Source organism: Carcharodon carcharias, chromosome 5 (genome assembly GCF_017639515.1).
Source record: "Carcharodon carcharias isolate sCarCar2 chromosome 5, sCarCar2.pri, whole genome shotgun sequence".
Lineage (NCBI taxonomy): Eukaryota > Metazoa > Chordata > Chondrichthyes > Lamniformes > Lamnidae > Carcharodon > Carcharodon carcharias.
In genome coordinates, this window is record NC_054471.1 from 125309441 (window position 1) to 125328937 (window position 19497).

A 19497-nucleotide genomic window follows, 5' to 3' on the forward strand; every position below is an offset into this window, starting at 1 on the left:
GGACAAGCAGCCAGTAATAGGTGGAGATAACCAAAAGATGTCACAGACAAAAGGACAAAGAGGTGTTGAAGGTGGTGATATTATCTAAAGGAATGTGCTAATTAAGAGTAGAAAGCAGGACAGACAAGGTACAGATAGCTCTAGTGGGGGTGGGGGAATACTAAAAGGACTAAAAGATAAAGATAAACAATGGGTGGAAATACATTTAAAAATAATGGAAATAGGTGGAAAAAGAAAAATCTATATAAATTATTGGAAAAAACAAAAAGGAGGGGGAAAGTGGGTGGGGATGGAGGAGACAGTTCAAGATCTAAAATTATTGAACTCAATATTCAGTCCGGAAGGCTGTAAAGTGCCTAGTCAGAAGATGAGGTGCTGTTCCTCCAGTTTGCGTTGAGTTTCACTGGAACAATGCAGCAAGCCAAGGACAGGCATGTGGGCATAAGAGCAGGGTGGAGTGTTGAAATGGCAAGCGACAGGGAGATCTGGGTAATGCTTGGTATGACTCCAATCAGCAGAGAGCTTGTCCTCTGATTCTCATTGACTCCAGTTTTGATAGCACTCATTCGCCACATTCGGCCAAATACGGTCTTGATATCAAGGGCAGTCACTCTCACCTTCCCTTTGGAGTTCAGCTCTTTTGTTCATGTTTGAACCAAGGCTGTAATGAGGTCAGAAGCTGAGTGGCCCTGGTGGAACCCAAACTGAGCGTCAGTGAGCAGGTTATTGTTAAGCAAGTGCTGTTTGATAGCACTGACCACAACACTTTCCATTACTTTGCTGAAAGCCGCCTCTTCACCGCTGGCTGCAAAATCAATGCCATAGAATGGTGAAATGGCTATAGCCCAGAAGGAAGCCATTTGGCCCAATATCTGCACGAGCAAATCAGCTAATCCTATTGCCTTGCCCTTTCCCCTGCAATTTTTTTCTTTTTAGGTACTAATATATTGCGTTTTGAAAACCACAAGTGAATCTGCCTTCACCACATGCTTACGTGGTGCATTTGAGATCCCAACTGCCCACTGCATAAAAAAGCTTTTCCTCATGTCACCATTGGTTCTTTTGCCAACCACTTTAAATCAATGTTATCTGGTTCTCAGTGCTTCTGCCAATGGGAACAGCTTCCCTTTATCTCCTCTACTTAGGCCCCTCGATTTTGAACATCTCTATCAAATCACGTCTCAACTTTTTCTCTAAGGAGAACAGCCCCAGCTTCTCCAATCTATCCAAGTAACTGATGCCCTTCATACCTGGAACCATTCTCGTACATCTTTTCTGTGCCTCTCTAAAGCCTCTACATCCTTTCTAATTTGTTAGGAACTGGACGCAAAACTACAGTTAATGTTCAATCTGTGTTTTATAAAGATCCATCATAACATCTTTGCTTTTATACTCCACGCCTCTATTTATGAAACCCAGGAGCCTGTATATCTTTTTAACTGCATTCTCAAGCTGTCTTGCCACCTTCAACAATTTGTGCACATATACCCCAGATATTTCTATTCCTGCACCCACTTTGGAACTACACTGATTATTTTATATTGCTTCTTCTTGTTCTTCCTACCAGAACATATTACTTCACACTTTTATGCAATAAATTTCATCTGCCATCGGTCCACTCATTCCACCTGTTTGTCTATGTCTTCTTGAAGTCTATCACCATCCCCCTCACAGTTTACAATACTTCTAAGTTTTGTGTCACCTGCACATTTTGAAATTGTGCCCTGTACACCCACATCTAGGTCTTTAATATAGATCAAAAAAAGCTGTGGTCTTAAAACTGACGGCTGAAAACACCACTGTACACCTTCCTCCAGTCCGAAAAACAGCCATTCACCACTACTCTCTTGTTACCTGTCACTCGTCCAACTTCGTATCCGTGCTGCCACTGTCCCTGTTATTCCATGAGCTTCAACTTTTCTGCCAAGACTAGGCCTATATTCCCTGGGGTTTAGAAGAATGAGAGGTGATTGAATTGAAGCATATAAAATTCTCAAAGTATTTGACAGGATAGATGTTGTCCCTGGCTGGGGCACCTAGAACAGGGGTCATAGTCTCAGAATAAGGGATCAGCCATATAGGACTGAGATGAGGAGAAATTTCTTCACTCAAAGGGAGTAAATCTTTGAAATCTTCTACCTCAGAGAGCCATAAATGCTTACTTGTTAAGTTTCTTCATGACAGAGGTCAATAGATTTTTGAGTACTAAGGGAGTTAAGGAATACAGGGGTAGTGTGGGGAAGGTGGAGCTGAAGTAGAACATCAGCTAAGATCTTGTTGAGTGGTGGAACAGGCTCAAAGGACCAAATGGCCTAAACCAGCTCCTATTTCTAACATTCTTACATTGTTTTTTTCCTGATGCTCTAAAGTTCATTTTATTTATTTCCTTATAATAATTTAAATGCAAAGCAATTCAGCATACTTCTGGTTCCAATCTATCGATTAGTCATGTTTCCAAATTCAAATACATTCCTGGAAACAACAGTTCAATTCACTCATAATTGGATTTACTTCCAATGAGAATTAAAACATTATTTAATCTCTATTGGCTCAGTAAATGTATCTAGTTTGAACCAGCAAAGTATCAGTCGCAATCCTTAGTCTCTGCTGAGTTAGCTGATCTCTGCTGAAGTGGCAGCAGTGGTATTATTCCACTGCAGTTTTCCTGGCAATGAAACATAGCCATCAATAGTAAAGGCAGCTTGTAAATTAAAACAGCTCTTTGTTTCCGAAATGCTGAGCCTATTTTTATAGCTGCTTTTAGCGATAGCCTTCAAACATCCTGCATTGTCTGAGACAGCCAGATTCCGATGAGGGGATTGCCGCTTGTGCTACTTGCCCACAATGCACCAGTTATACAATCCAATGCTTTTTCTTTTGTTCAGCGAGTGTAAGCAGGAAAATGGTTTGAAAGTTGGGATGATTTCAACAATCAAAGTGGAGGGTCTATCATTTCAATAGGGTATTCCACTTGAGTTGCGGAGGCTGGGATGGCCTCAAATTTGTAGTGACAACTCATCTAATTATCTTATTTGCTGTGTCTGTCGCAAACAATACTTGACTTATAAAAATGTTCCATTGTATCATGCATTTAATGTTATCAGCCAAATGCTACTACATTTAAACAATTCTGAAACCATCACTCAGTCAAATAGTTCCCTACATTAAAGAATTAACAAGCATTCTCCCTGCAGTTTTCCGCTCAAACATATTTGCATGTTGTCAAACATAAAATCTGCCATGAACCAGCTAAATCAAGCAGCATTTAAAACTTTTAAAAAAATTTTGCTTATAAAAATATTCCTTCATATATTTTAGGAATGGTAAATTTATGAAGTTTGTTTACCACCAGAAATAAATCACTTTCATTTCAATCCACTGGCTCTGAGCAATCCAATTTTAAATTATTGAATTTCATCTTTAAAGGAATATAAAACAATTTAGTAGTTTCTTGGCAAATTAAAACAAAAGTTATTTTCAAAAGCCATTAAATCATACCTTTTAATGTCCATGCACCCAGAAGAATCAAATTAAAAGGCCTGCAAATAAGTGCAATCAGTAGAAATGGTGATTAATTGGCTAATTTTTTGGGACTGCTTCCAGCACTATATTTTGAAAACTGGTACAAAAGATCACAGAAACTTGAGTTGTGCTGAATACAAATTGCGCTTAAAATGCCATAATCTTCACACCAGCTACATCAATTTTGGCCAAATAGCAAAAAACAAAATCAAAGCAATTGAGCGGAAGCTCTAATTAGCCACAGTGCTTTGTTTCTTTTCTCCCAATTTTCCCTCCAATTTTGTCTTTCCCCTATAGTTTTCTCCATGACCCTTCCATTTATGAAAACTGTGACTCATCCCATAGTACATTTCAAACACTGTCTTTCGGTGTCCCTTTGGTATCACACCAAGTCACCATTTCTCCCCTGTGACTCTGGGCAGTGATTGTTGGCCTACTATTTTCTGTAAGGGCCATCATAGCAGAACTGGATCTTTTTCCATTCAGCATCTAAACATTTGTACTTCCAGCAGGGCTCATCCTATATGGAACAGACGCATGAATTTGGTGGTATCTTAGTAACACTGTGGCTCATTTCACTGGCCTGGGTCAAATTACATTACTCTTCACAGATCATGAATCTGATGTGGGCTTTGGTCATGAAGCTACATGGTGTGTTGCCTCCTTGATGCCAGGGCAAAGAATATCACTGGGAAGGGGTGGAAAATTTTGAGGGGGAAAAGGAAACAGCCAAAAGTCATGGTTCAAGTGAGAGCCAATGACATAGAGAGGAAACAGGTTGAGGTCCTGCAGTCAGAGTTTCAGGAGCAAGAGATGAAGTTAAAAAGCAGAACCTCATTGTAATCTCTGGATTAGTCCCAGTGCCATGTGCTAGTGAGTACAGCAATTCCTTGCTTAACATTTTAGTTGCATTCCTGAAAAGTGCAACTTTATATGAAACAATGTTAAGCAAACCAGATTTCTCATTGCAACCATTGTAAAAGCTGTAGGATCTTTCTCATCGGAAAAAAGATTAAAACATTATACAGTATAGGAATAGTAGGATTAAACATGGCTGGAGAAATAGTGTAGGAGAGAGGGCTTCAGATTGCTCTGACATTGGAACTAGTTCTGGTGGATGATGCTGAAAGGTGCTGGAGCCATTGTCCTCGTGGGGATGTGGAGGAGGGATTTAAACTAATTTGGTAGGGGAAGGAGCACCAGGATGAAACATTAGGGAAGGGAAACAAGGTCATGGTGGGCTGGGTGATGCAAATCAAAGTAAAGGATAGGTCAGAAGTAGGAGGAATCACATAAGGGACAAATGCAAAACAATTTAAGTGGGATTGGCAGAGTTATGGGAGATGGTGGTGTAATGGTAATATCACCAGGGGCCCAAGCTAATGTTCTGGGGACAGGTTCAACTCCAACTATGGCAGCTGGTGGAATGTAAGTTCAATTGACACAACTGGAATTAAAATCCAGTCTAACGATGACCGTGAAACCATTGTTGATTGTCGAAAAAAACCCATCTGATTCACTAATGCCTTTAGGGAAGGAAATCTTACCTGGTCTGGCCTACATGTGACTCCAGTCCGACAGCAATGTGGTTGAGTCATAAATGTCCTCTGAAATGGCCCAGCAAGCCACTCAATTGTATCAAAACAGTTGTGAAATCTAAAAGAAATAATGAAACCGGACAGACGGCCCAGCATTGAGCTAAGCACCAGAAAAAACAATAGCACATACAGCCCTGTTAACCATGTCAACTCTGTCGACCCTGCAAATTCCTCCTTAGTAACATCTGAGGACTTGTGCCAAAATTGGCCAAGCTGTCCCACAGACTAGTCAAGCAATAGCCTGACATAGTTTTACTCATGGAATAATACCTTACAGACAATGTCCCAGTCACCACCATCACCGTCCCTGATTATGTCTTGTCCCACTGGCAGGACAGACCCACCAGAGATGGTGTCACACTGGTATACAGTTGGGAGGAAGTTGCCCTGGGAGGCCTCAACATCGATTCCAGACCCTATGAAGTCTCATGGCATCAGGTCAAACATTGGCAAGGAAACCCCCTTGAACAAAATATTCCAAAACTCACTGGATTCCATGAGGGTCCCAGCGGATTGGAAAACCACGAATGTGATGCCCCTGTTCAAGAAGGGAGAGAGGCAAAAAGCAGGAAACTATAGGCCAGTCAGCCTAACATCTATCATTGGGAAAATGTTAGAGTCCATTATTAGGGAAGAGATAGCAGGACAATCAAACAGAGTCAACAAGGTTTTGTGAAAGGGAAATCATGTTTGACAAATTTGCTACAGTTCTTTAAGGATTTCACAAGCAGAGTTGATAAAGGGGAACTAGTAGATGTAGTGTATTTGGTTTTCCGGAAGGCATCCCATAAGGTGACACATAAAAGGTTATTGTACAAGATAAGAGCTCACAGTACTGGGGATAATGTATTAGCATTGATTGAGGATTGGTTAACACACAGAAGGCAGAGATTTGGGATTAATGGGTCTTTTTCAGTTGGAAAGACGTAACTAGTGGAGAGCTACAAGGATCAGCCCTAAGGCCTCAATTATTTACTATCTATATTAATGACTTGGAGGAGGGGGGATTGGATTTGGATACATGTAACATATCCAAATTGGCTGGTGATACAAAAGTAGGCAGGGGAACATGTTGTGATGAGGACATAAGCAACTGCAAGGGGATGTGGACAGTTTGAGTGAGTGGGCAATATAGGAAAGTGTAAGGTCATGCACTTTGGTAGGAAGAATCAAAAGGCAGACTATTATTTAAATGGAGAGAGACTCCAAAAAAATGCAACACAGGGGTATCTGGGTGTTCTTGTACATGAAACACAAAAAATAGCATGCAGGTGCAGCAAGTAATTAAGAAAGCAAATGGAATTTTGGCCTGTTTTGCTAGGGGGTTGGAGTTTAAAAATAGGGACGTCTTGTTACAATTGTACAGGGTGTTGGTGAGGCCGCAGCTGTGTATAGTTTTGGTCTCCGTATTCAAGAAAGAATATACTGGCATTGGAGGCAGTTCAAAAGAGATTCACTAGGCTGACTCCTGGGAAAAAGTGGTTGACTTATCAAGAACGGCTAAACAGGTTAGGTCTTTATTCATCAGAGTTTAGAAGAATGAGGTGCGATCTTATTGAAACATACAAGATTCTGAGGAGGCTTGACAGGTAGATGCTGAGAAAATGTTTCCACTAGTGGGGGAATCTCGAACTAGGGGACATGGCTACAAAATAAGGGGACACTCATTTAAAACTGAGATGTGAAGGAATTTCTTTTCTCGGAGGGAAGTGAATGTCTGGAATTCTCTACCCCAGAGAATTGTGGAGGTGAGATCACTGAAAGTATTTAAAGAGGAGATAGATAGATTTTTGAAATATTGAGGGCTATGAGGAGCTGGCACGAAAGAGGAGTTGAGGCCTGGGGCAGATCAGCAATGATCTTATTGAGTGGTGGGACAGGCCTGAGGCCCTGAATGGCATACTCCTGCTCCTATTTCTTATGTTCTTATGTCCTGCAGGTTACCACCTACTGTCTCCGTCAGCTGATAAATCAGTACTCCTCTACGTTGAACACCACTTTGAGGAAGCGCTGAGAGTGGCAAGGGCACAAAATGTACTCTGGGCAGGGGACTTCAATGTCTAACAACAAAAGTGGCTGGGTAACATCACTACTGACCGAGTTGGCCAAGTCATAAAGGACATAGCTGCTAGACTGGGTCTTTGGCAGGTGGTGAGGGAACCAACAAGAGGGAAAAACCTACTTGACCTCGCCCTCACCAACCTAGCTGTCTCAAATGCATCTGTAGGATGCCACTATTCATAGGAGTGACCACCGCGCAAAGTTCCATCTTCACATTGAGGATACCCTTCATCATGTTGTGTGGCACCATCTCTGTGCTAAATGGGATAGATTTCAAACAGATCTAGCAACTCAAAACTGGGCATGAAGCGCTGTGGGTCATCAGCAGCAGAATTGTATACAACAGCAATCTGTAACCTCATGGCCCAGCATATCCCCAACTCTACTATTACCATCAAGCCAGGGGATCCACCCTGGTTCAATAAAGAGTACAGGAGAGCATGCCAGGAGCAGCACCAGACATAACTAAAACTGAGGTGTCAATCTGGAGAATGACACATTCACTTCCCCCACCACAGACACACAGTGGTGGCAATGTCTACAAGATGCATTGCAACAACTCACCAAGGTTCTTTGAACAGCACCTTCCAAACCTGTGACCTCCACCACCTACAAGGACAAGGGCAGCAAATGCATGGGATCACCTCCACCGGCAAGTTTCCCTCCAAGTCACTCACCATCCTGACTTGGAAATATATCGCCGTTCACAGAATCACAATGCAGAAGAGGCCCTTTGGCCCATTGAGTCTGCACTGACACATGAGAAATACCTGACCTACCTACCTAATCGCGTTTACCAGCACTTGGCCCACAGCTTTGAATGTTATGACATGCCAAGTGCTCATCCAGGTACTTTTTAAAGGATGTGAGGCAATCCGCATCCACCACCCTTCCAGGCAGTGCATTCCAGACAGTCACCACCCTCTGGGTAAAAATGTTTTTCCTCACATCCCCCCTTAACCTCCTGCCCCTCACCTTGAACTTATGCCCGCTTATGATTGACCCTTCAACTAAGGGGAACAGCTGCTCCCTATCCACCCTGTCCATTCCCCTCTTAATCTTGTACACCTCGATCAGGTCACCCCTCAGCCTTCTCTGCTCCAATGAAAACAACCCAAGTCTATCCAACCTCTCTTCATAACTTAAATATTTCATCCCAGGCAACATCCTGGTGAATCTCATCTGCACCCCCTCCAGTGCAATCACATCCTTCCTATAATGTGGCAACCAGAACTACGCACAGTACTCCAGCTGTGGCCTCACCAATGTTCCATACAACTCCAACATGACCTGCCTACTTTTGTAATCTATGCCTCGATTGATAAAGGCAAGTGCCCCATATGCCTTTTTCACCACACCACTAACATGCCCCTCCGTCTTCAGAGATCTATGGACACACAGGCCAAGGTTCCTTTGTTCCTCGGAACTTCCTAGTGTCATGCCGTCCATTGAATACTTCCTTGTCAAATCACTCCTTCCAAAGTATATCACCTCACACTTTTCAGGGTTAAATTCCATCTGCCACTTATCTGCCCATTTGACCATCCTGTCTATAGCTTCCTGGAGCGCAAGACACTCAAACTCACGGCTAACCACCTGGCCAATCTTTGTGTCATCTGCAAAGTTACTAATCCTACCCCCACATAGTCATCTATATCATTTATATAAATGACAAATAATAGGGGACTGAGCACAGATCCTGTGGTAAGCCACTGGACACTGGCTTCCAGCCACTAAAGCATCCTTCTGTCTTCACCCTCTGTCTCCTACAACTAAGCCAATTTTGAATCCACCTGATCAAATTACTCTGTATCCCATGTGCATTTGCCTTCTCTATAAGTCTCCCATGTGGGACCTTGTCAAAGGCTTTGCTGAAATCCATATAAACTACATTAACTGCACTACCCTCATCTACACACCTGGTCACCTCCTCAAAAAATTCAATCAAATTTGTTAGGCATGATCTCCCTCTGACAAAGTCATGCTGACTATCCCTGATCAAATCTTGCCTCTCCAAGTGGAGATAGATCCTCTCCTTCAGAATTTTCTCCAATAGTTTCCCTACCACTGACGTGAGACACACTGGCCTGTAGTACCCTGGCTTATCTCTACAACCCTTCTTAAATAGTAGAGCCACATTAGCTGTTCTCCAGTCCTCTGGCATCTCCCCCATGGCCAGAGGGGAATTAAAATTTAGGTCAGAGCCCCTGTGATCTCCTCCCTTGCCTCCCTCAGAAGTCTGGGACACAAATCATCCAGACCTGGAAATTTGTCCAGTTTTAAGCCTGCCACCACCTCCAATACCTTGTCACTTTCCATATCAATTTACTTAAGAACCTCGCAGTCTCTTTCTCCAAGTTCAATATCTTCAACCTCATTCTCTTGGGAGATGTGAAGTATTCATTCAACACTCTAGCAATGTCTTCCGGCTCCATCCATAGATTGCCCCCTTGGTCCCTTATAGGCCTTACCCTTACCCTGATTATCCTCTTCCCATTGATGTACTTATAGAATATCTTGGGTTTTCCCTACTTTTACCGGCCAGAGCTTTCTCATATCCCCTCTTTGCTCTCCTAATTGCTTTCTTAAGCACCACCCTGTACTTTCTGTACTCCACTAATGCCTCCGCTGATTTGCTTCACTTGTACCTGCTAAAATCCTCCCTTTTCCTTCTCATCGTATCTGAATATCTCTGGTCATCCATGGTTCTCTGGGCTTGTTACTCCTCCCTATCACCCTAGAGGGAACATGTTGAGCCTGTACCCTCCCTATTTCCTTTTTGAATGCCCCCACTGCTCCTCCATAGATTTCCCCACATGTAGTTGTTCCCAGTCTACCTTGACCAGATCCTGCCTTATTTTACTAAAATCCACTCTTCCCCCAATCCAAAACATTTTTTTGCAACTTGTCTATTTCTTTGTCCATAACAAACTTAAACTGTACCATGTTGTGGTCGCTATCGCTAAAATGCTCCCCCACTGCCACCTCAGCCACCTGTCCGGCTTCATTCCCCAGAATTAGGTCCAGCACTGCGCCGTCCCTTGTGGGACCCTCTACATATTGACCTAAAAAATTCTCCTGTACGCATTTCAAGAAATCCACTTCATCCAAGCCCTTAACACTATGTCTATCCCAATTAACGTTGGGAAAGTCGAAATCACCTAATATAATTACCCTATTGTTATTGTTTTTACACACCTCCGCAAATTGTGCACATATTTACTCCTCAATTTCCTGCTGACTATCTGGGTGTCTATAATAACAATTTGGTTGCCCCTTTTTTATTCCTGAGCTCTACCCACAAAGCTTCATTCGATGCCTTCTCCAAGATAGCATCTCTCCTTACTGCAGTAACTGACTCATTAACTAATAATTCAATGCCTCCTCATCTTTTACCCCCTCCCCTGTCTCCCCTGAAGATTCTATATCCCGGAATGTTGAGCTGCCAATCCTGCCCTCCCTCAACCATGTCTCAGTGATGGCTACTATATCACAATTCCATGTGTCAATCCTCGCCCTTAACTCATTCGTTTTACCTGTAATACTCCTGGCATTAAAATAGAGGCCATCCAGCCTTGCCTTATTCCCTTGAAACTTATTGCAGCTCTACTCCCTCTGACTTGATTGTTTTACTGTATTATGATATGTCCCTATTCTGTTAACATTCTGTGCCCCCTCCCCCTGCTGAATTAGTTTAAACTCCTCCCAACAGCACTAGCAAACCCACCTGCAAGAGTGTTAGTCCAGCTCTGCTTCATATGTAGACTGTCCAGCTTGTACAAGTCCCACCTTCCCCAGAAACAGTACCAATGATCCAGGGATCTAAAATCCTGCACCAGCTCTTAAGCCGCATATTCATCTGTGCTATTCTCCTATTTCTGAGCTCACTAGCACATGGCACTGGGCGAAACCCAGAGATTACAACCCGAGAGGTCTTGCTTTTTAGCCTACTGCCTAACTCCCTGAATTCTTGATGCAGGACCTCATCCCTCTTTCTACCTATGTCATTGGTACCAACATGTACCATGACCTCTGCCTTATCACCCTCCCCCTTCAGGATGCCCAGCAGCCGTTCTGTGACATCCCAGACCTTGGCACCAGGGAGGCATCCTGGAGTCACGTTGAAAGCCACAGTAACGTCTGTTACCCTGACGATAGAATCCCCTATTACTATTGCTCTTCCTCCCTTCCTCCCCTCCTGTACATATTGGCTGCTTGTGGTGCCAGAAGTTCGGCTCTGTCTGCACTCCCTGGAGGAACCAGCACCCTCCTCAGCCTCCAAAATGGAATACTGACATGTGAGCGGGACCCCAGGGCCCTGAACTATCTGCCTGTTTCTCTTGGACTGCCTGGTGGTCACCTATTCCCTTCCTTCCTCAAGTCCCTTCATCCATGATGTGACCACCCCTCTCAACGTGCTATCCACGATGCTTTCAGACTCGCAGATGCCCCACAGTGTCCCCAGCTGCCATTCCAGCTCTGAAACCCAAGCTTCCAGGAGTTGCAGCTGGACACACTTCCTGCACGCATGCTGGTCCTGGCACAGGAAATGTCCCCGGCTTCCCACATGGAGCACGAGGAGCACACCACAACTTTGAGCTCTCCTGCTATGACTTATCTCTTTAAATTAAATCTTTTAAATCAATTACTCTAGGGCCCTTCTTTCCTGATCCTCGTTACTATAGAATATACAAACTATAAGCCACAAAAAAAACCTTAAACTATAAGCAATTAAAGTAGTAAATACTTACCCGACCTTACCCACTACTTACCATTCATTCCTTTCTCTTGTAGCCTCCCCTGCTGCAGCAGGGCAAGACCGTGCTCTGAAGATTTAAGAAGTTGGATAGCAAGGAAAAAATGCAAGGAGCACCTCTTCCCCTATGCACAGAATTCCCACAGTGCACCAAATTGGCTGTGTCTCACTCATGATGAGCTCTCTCCCCCGTTCGTGTGCAAGCACTGTTCCTTCACTGTTGCTGGGTCAAAATCCTGGCACTCCCTCTCTAACATCACTGTGGGTGTACCTACACCACATAAACTGCAGCGTTTCAAGAATGCAGTTTACCACCACCTTCTCGAGGGCAATTAAGGATGGGCAATAAATGCTGGCCTAGGCAGTGATGCACATTTCCCATGAATGATTAATTTTAAAAATAATTACTAAAATGATATTAGGGATGAAGGACTTCAGTTATGTGGAGTTACTGGAGTAGTTGGGGTTGTTTTCCTTGGAGCAGGGAGATTGAGAGGAGATTTGATAAAAGTGTTCAAATCATGAATTATGGAGTAAATAAGAAGAAACTGTTTTGAGTAACAGAGAAATTTAAACTGATTGGCAAAAATAATTAGAGGTGACATCAGGAAACATTTTTTCACAATGTCTTGTGATCTGGAATATGTTAATTTACATCAGGGATGGGGCAACCTCGGCCAGGGGCCGGAACTGCCCCGTTGCACTTTTTCATCTGGCTCGCGGAGAGATTTCAAAAGCCAGTCCGAACACTGCGACTCCCACCCAACCGACATGCTGCACTCTGGGCCAGCTGCTGCCATGTTCTGATGCCTGAGCCTTGGCCATATTCACCAGAGGCCTAGGCTGTGGTGAGAGAGCAACACCCGAGATTCAAAAGCAGGAGCTCAGGGCAGGGGTGGAAAGCTGCCGGCAGCCGATCGGGTGGTGAAGTGTGAGTAACCTGGACAGCCACAGTGGGTGCCCAAGTCAAGAGGCTTAATAGGGAAGACCTGAGAACAGTTCTCCAGGTTAACTATGACTAGGCTGGTCAGAATGATATGTGCCCTAGGGGAAGTGGAGAATTAAGGAGGACAGGAAAAATTAATTTTATACCATGGAACAAAAAGAAGACAAATAAGTATTTTAGTATTCTGTATCCACTTCTAATAACTTCCTATTATGTGGCAGCCAACTTGTGTACAGCAAACTCCCACAAACAATAATGTGATAATGACTGGATAATCCATTATGTGTAATGTTGATTGAAACATAAATATTGGCCAGGACGTTGTTCCCTTGCTCTTCGTTGAAAAGTGTCATGGGATCTTTTACATCGACCCAAGGAGGCAAGTGGCACCTCAGTTTACCATCTCATCCAAAGAACAGCGCATCCAACAGTGCAGCACTCCCTTAGTACTGCACTGGAGTGTTAGCTTTTGATTTCTGTGCTCAAGCTCTAACATGGAACCTGAGCCCAGAACCTTTTGTGGCTCGAAGGCAAGTGTGCTACTAACTGAGCCATAATACAATTTTTTAAAGCACAAAATTATTAGCAGGAGTACTATCCAATATGTTTAACTTTCCCAATAAAATGATCAGCAGATTTTACCACGCACAAAAGGGAGATGTGGCTAAAACCAGCCAGTTGTCAGACCTGCTGAGTAGTTCCAGCATTTTCTGTTTTTCTTTCAGATTTCCAGCATCTGCAGTATTCTGCATTGTTCTGGAGTGGGATAAAAAAAATTGCATGTGCAAGCCAAAAGCTCATTGCTTAATTGGGTCAGTATCGAACATCTGGTACATACGAGTTAGGAGCAGGAGTAGGCAACTCTGCCCCTTGAGCCTGCTCTGCTATTCAATAAGATCATGGCTGATCTGAATGTAACCTCAATCCCACATTCCTACCTACACCCCAATAATCTTTCACTCCCTAGGTAATCAAGAATCTATCTAGCTCTGCCTTTAAAATATTCAAAGACTCTGCTTTCACCAACTTTTAAGGAAGAGAGTTCTAAGGACTCACAACCCTCTGAGAGAAAAAGTTTCTCCTCATCTCTGTCTTAAATGAGCAACTCCTTATTTTTAAATAGTGATCCCTGGTTCTAGATTCTCTCAGAAGAGGAAACATCCTCTCCACATCCACCCTGTCAAGACCCCTCAAGGATCTTAAAGTTTTTGATTAAGTTGCCTCTTACTCTTCTAAATTCCAATGGGTACAAGCCTAACCTGTCCAACCTTTCCTCAAAAGACAACCCTCCTATTCCTGGTATCAGTCTAGTAGACTCTCTGAACTGCTTCTAATGCACTTACATCTTTCTTTAAATAAGGAGAGCAGTATTGTACACAATACTCCAGGTTTGGTCTCACCAATGCCCTGTACAACTGAAGAATAGCCTCCTACTTTTGTAATCAATTCCCCTCACAATAAATGATAACATTCTATTAGCTTTCCTAATTACCTGTGGTAACTGCACACTAACTTTTTGTGATTCATGCATTAGGACACCCAGGTTCCTCTGAATCTCAGAGCTCTGCAATCTCTCACCATTTAGATAATAAGCTTCTTTTTATTCCTCTTGCCAAAATGAATGATTTTACATTTGACCACATTATACTCCATTTGCCAGATCTTTGCCCACTCATTTAACCTATCAATGTCACTTTGTAGCCTCCTTGCATCCTCTTCATAATTTACTTTCCTACCTATCTTTGTGTCGTCAGCAAATTTAGCAACCATTCCTTCAGTCCCTTCATCCAAGTCATTTACTTAAATTGTAAAAGTTGAGGCCCCAGCAGCACACCACTTGTCACATCCTAGCAACCAGAAAAAGCGCCATTTATGCCAATTCTCTGTTTCCTGTTATCTAGTCAATCTTCTACCCATGCCGATATGTTACCCTTTACACCATGAGCTTTTACCTTCTGTAATAACCTTTGATGTGGCACTTTATCAAACGCCTTCTGGAAATCTAAGTACAGTACATCCACTGGTTCCCCTTTATCCACAGGGGACTCCTTCAAAGAAATCCAATAAATTGGTTAACATGATTTCCCTTTTATAAAACCATGTTGACTCTGCCTGATTGCCTTGAATTTTTCCAAGTGCTCTACTATAACAGTTTTAATAACAGGTTCTAACATTTTCCCTGTGACAAATGTTAGGCTAACTGGCCTATAGTTTCCTGTTTTCTGTCTCCCTCCCTTTATGAATAAAGGAGTTACATTTACTACGATAGGGAAATGGGACTTGGAACGAGTTGAGACACTGGCAGCAGTTTTAGATGATCTCAAGTTTAAGGAAGGAGCCTTTAGTTTTGTCCTTTTATTATTTTTGTATGGTCTAGCCTTATCTGCTAATTTATTTCTAGATTTGTACTCTATGTCCCTTCCTGTCACAGTCTGTTTATCATCTCTTATATTGATAACTGTCTCTCTTGCCTTATCTCTACTCTGTGGTTTACCACGTATCCCCAAATTTGATCCCTTGTACCCACTATTCAGTTTAAAACCCTCTCTTCTTCCCTAGTTATGCAGCTCATGAGGATACCAGCTCCAGCACGGTTCAGGTGTAGACCATCCCAACAGTACAGATCCCAATCTCCCCAATACTGGTGCCAGTACCCCATTGGAACCCACTTCTCCTACACCAGTCTTTGAGCCATGCATTCATTTCTCTAATTTTATTTGTCCTACACCAATTTGCACGTGTCTTAGGTAATAATCCAGAAATTGTTACCTCTGCTTCTTAATTTGGTGCCTAGCTCCTCATACTGACTATGCAGAGCCTCCTTCCTCATCCTGCCTATATCATTGGTCCCTACATGGACCACAACCACTGGATCATCCCCCTCCCGTGGCAAGTTCCTCTCCACCCCTGAGCAGATGGCCCAAACCCTCACACCGGGCAGACATCAAAGCCTTCTGGACTCTCGCTCTTTGCTACTGAGAACAGTGTCAATCCCCCTCACTATACTGTCCCCTACTACCACTACATTCCTTTTTGCTCCCCACCACTTGAATGGCTCCCTGCACCACGGTGCATGGTCAGTTTGCTCATCCACCCTGCAGCTCCTGCTTGTATCCAAACAAGCTGGAGAACCTCAAACTTGTTGGACAGATGCAGAGACTCATACTCCTGCACTCATGCCCACTGGGTCCCCTTACTTGCCTCACTCGCAGTCACACTCTCCTGTCCCTGGCCACTGACAAAATTAGAAGACCTTATCCTAAGTGATGTGACTGCCTCCTGGTACAAATCACCCAGATAGCTTTCCTCACCCTGCAGCTCAGACTCCAGCTCAATAACTCTGAGCTGAAGTTCCTCAAGCCGCAAGCACTTACTGCAGACATGTTTGCCCTGGATCATAGTGTTATCTAGGAGCTCCCACGTACTGCAGCCTTAACACATTACCTGTCTTGCCACCCTTAATGTGTTTTAAATAATTATTTAATTATACTTATCTATGTTTCTTTCTTATATATTTTATTAACATTAGCCATCTGAAGGCCATTTGCTATTCAGATTACAAGCAACATTCAGCTCGGGGAAAAAAATTATTTGACTCTCCTAACAGGTCAACTAATATTGTATGCAAACATGTACTACAGGTGAGATTTTAACTCAATCAAAATTCACCCACTTGCGCAGAGTTAAAATTGGGACCAATACTTTAGCCTTGGCAGAATACATGGTGGATCTTGTGCTGCAATAACTTATTTCTTTATCCCACGCTGATCAGTGAGCCTATCGCCATTATGCTTGCCAAATACAATAACTCTGAACTGGGGTGCTGGAGGAAAATGCCTGTTATGAGGGGAAAACAAATCTTTTGTCAAGGAATGCTTCTAAGAAACAGAATGACTGCTCCGGCAGCTTGGCAGTCTAGTTGGAATTGTGAATAAAGATGAGCACTAAATATCACTCTTTTGTACATTTTTAAATTCCATTTCTGCCTTTGGAACATTGGAGCTCAAGGGGCTGAATAGCCTACTCCTGCTCCTAATCCGCATGTTCATTTGTTGCCAATTTGTATGACTTCACCCTCTATCTCAGCTCATCTGCTGCTGAAACCTTCATTCATGACTTGGTTACTTCTAGGTTCAACTATTCCAGTGCACTCCCAGCTGGATTCCCTTATTCTATTTTCCTTAAACTTGTCATCTAAAACTGCTGCCCGTGTCTCAACTCACTCCAAATGCCATTCCCCTATCACCCCTATGCTCACTGACCTACATTGGTCAAGCAACATCCTGGCATTAAAATTCTTGTCCTTGTTCTCAATTACCCCCATAGCCATGTCCCTCCCTATGTCTGTAATCTCTTCTAGTACCACAATCCTCCAAGATATCTGCACTCCTCTAATTTGGCCTCTTGTGCATTCTCAGTTATAATTGCTCCTGCATTGGTAGCCATGCTTTCAGTAACCTTGGCCCTAACCTCTGGGATTTGCTCTCTGCCTTTCTATCTCACTTTCCTCTTTTAGGACACTCCTCAAAATCTACCTCTTTAACCAAGCTTTTGTCATTTGGCCTAATATCTCCTTATGTAGCTCGGAGCAGCATTTTTAGATCGGTGGGTGGGCGTGATCGGTGGATCCGGCATCGACCGGGGAACAGGAGGCCGACCGTGATTGGCCCCCAACTGCAAATTCACGCTGACTGGCCAATTAATGGCCAGCCAGCATGAAGTGTGCACTGAAATGCTCAGCGCGGCGGGGTGGAGGCTGGAGGAGAGCGAACACTGAAGTCAGTGCAGGCACAGGCGAGCGCTCACAGAAAGCTGCCTGAAGGCAGAGAGCTGCCTCAGGGAGCTGGAGACCTGAACAACCTAAAATAAAGGTTACAGAAACTGGAAATAAGTGTCCAAGTTTCATAATCAGTCACCTGAAAATGTAGGTAATGAAAATGTTGTCCACAGAAATTTATTTTAATTTTAATTTATCACGGAAACCTCACCCTGCCCATGGATGAGGTTTCATGAAAAATGCCAAGGCTTCTGTTCGATTTGCCTGCCTGCCAACCATAACTTTGGATGGGCAATAAAAAAAATCTGTTAATTGCACCGTTAATGGGCTTAATTTCCCTAATTATCGGCAGGCATGATTCTGAAGTATCGCGCGAGTGTGCCATGACGTCGGAACACTTTGTTTTATAATACTCCTGTGACGTGCCTTGGGACATTTCATTACGTTAGAGGTGCTATATAAATATAAATCATTGTTATTGACAGGCTTTGGGGAATCAGAAAGACAGGTACATTTACTATGAAGTAAAAAGTGTTTTTAAAGTTAAGTAAAATGCACAATTTTAATGTAAGAAAATGCAGAGCACAACACGTACGCCCTAAAAAATCACCAGAAGGGGGCAGGATTTAACAGTGTACAAATGAAATATGTAGCCCACCCTGTCCTGATGCAACAAGGCAGGAGAATAAAAATAATTATTGGGCTTTGGAAGGTTTGTGACTGGGCTCTTAATCGCTTCTATCCTGTTTTGTGGAAGCTTATTCAAAAGTGTAACGTATACAGTTTTGAATTATTGGAGAAGTGGGGCGAAGAAAATTGTAATTGTCCAGAATGAAATGAATGGCAGCTTGTCTGTGCACAACGTATGAGCTGCAGATTCTTACAACACTGCGACAGATAGAAAGAAAATCTGCCAGTTCTTTTTTATAAGCGGCAAGAAACTTCCTAGTAATAGACCGCGGACTCTGGGGCCGCCGCCAGATTCTTAGAGTCGGTGTTTGAGACGCAAGGATTAACACTTCCATGTAGAGTTAGCAGCGCCATGGGGGCAACGTTAAAAGAAGCTGTAGGTAGACATAAAAAATGATTTTGGGGGCTGTAAGTGCACATTGTCACATTATTTATAGAGCCTTTGGTGATGGATTTCCTCGAGTTCCCTGGTGGTCTAGTGGTTAGGATTCGGCGCTCTCACCGCCGCGGCCCGGGTTCGATTCCCGGTCAGGGAATAGTATTTTTCGTTTGTTCAGCTGCTAATTTTTTTTTTAAATGCCACGTTTTAAACGATAATTGTTTTTTTTTGAAACGACTATTTAAATATATGTGCAACATTAATTTTTCTTGGAAATCTAGTGAACTTGTTCTTCTGCCTACTGTTAGTGGAAATCACTACCTCATTTTGCATTTCTCCACAATCTCCACTACACAGTCCATACACATGTAATTTGCCATTGTTAGAATGAGTCGGCGGTTAAAACAGAGCAAAAAATACGAATTGCACTAAACTACAAGCGATTATTCAAGTGGACAGTTCATGTATCAGCACTTTGTGCCGCCATATAATGCTGATGCTAATCAAAGCAAACATTTTGCTGGCATTTCCTGCAAATTCCAAATGTTAATTTACTATAAAAACAAAAAAACTGCGGATGCTGGAAATCCAAAACAAAAACAGAATTACCTGGAAAAACTCAGCAGGTCTGGCAGCATCGGCGGAGAAGAAAAGAGTTGACGTTTCGAGTCCTCATGACCCTTCAACAGAATCTGTCGAAGGGTCATGAGGACTCGAAACGTCAACTCTTTTCTTCTCCGCCGATGCTGCCAGACCTGCTGAGTTTTT

The 19497-nt window shown here is 43.1% G+C and overlaps 1 non-coding gene across 1 annotated transcript; it reads left to right on the top strand.

Annotated features, from left to right (window-relative positions):
• Window positions 1-18814: 18814 nt before the first annotated feature.
• trnae-cuc lies at window positions 18815-18886 on the top strand. Its single transcript has one exon. It is a non-coding gene; the product is annotated as a tRNA-Glu (tRNA).
• Window positions 18887-19497: the final 611 nt, after the last annotated feature.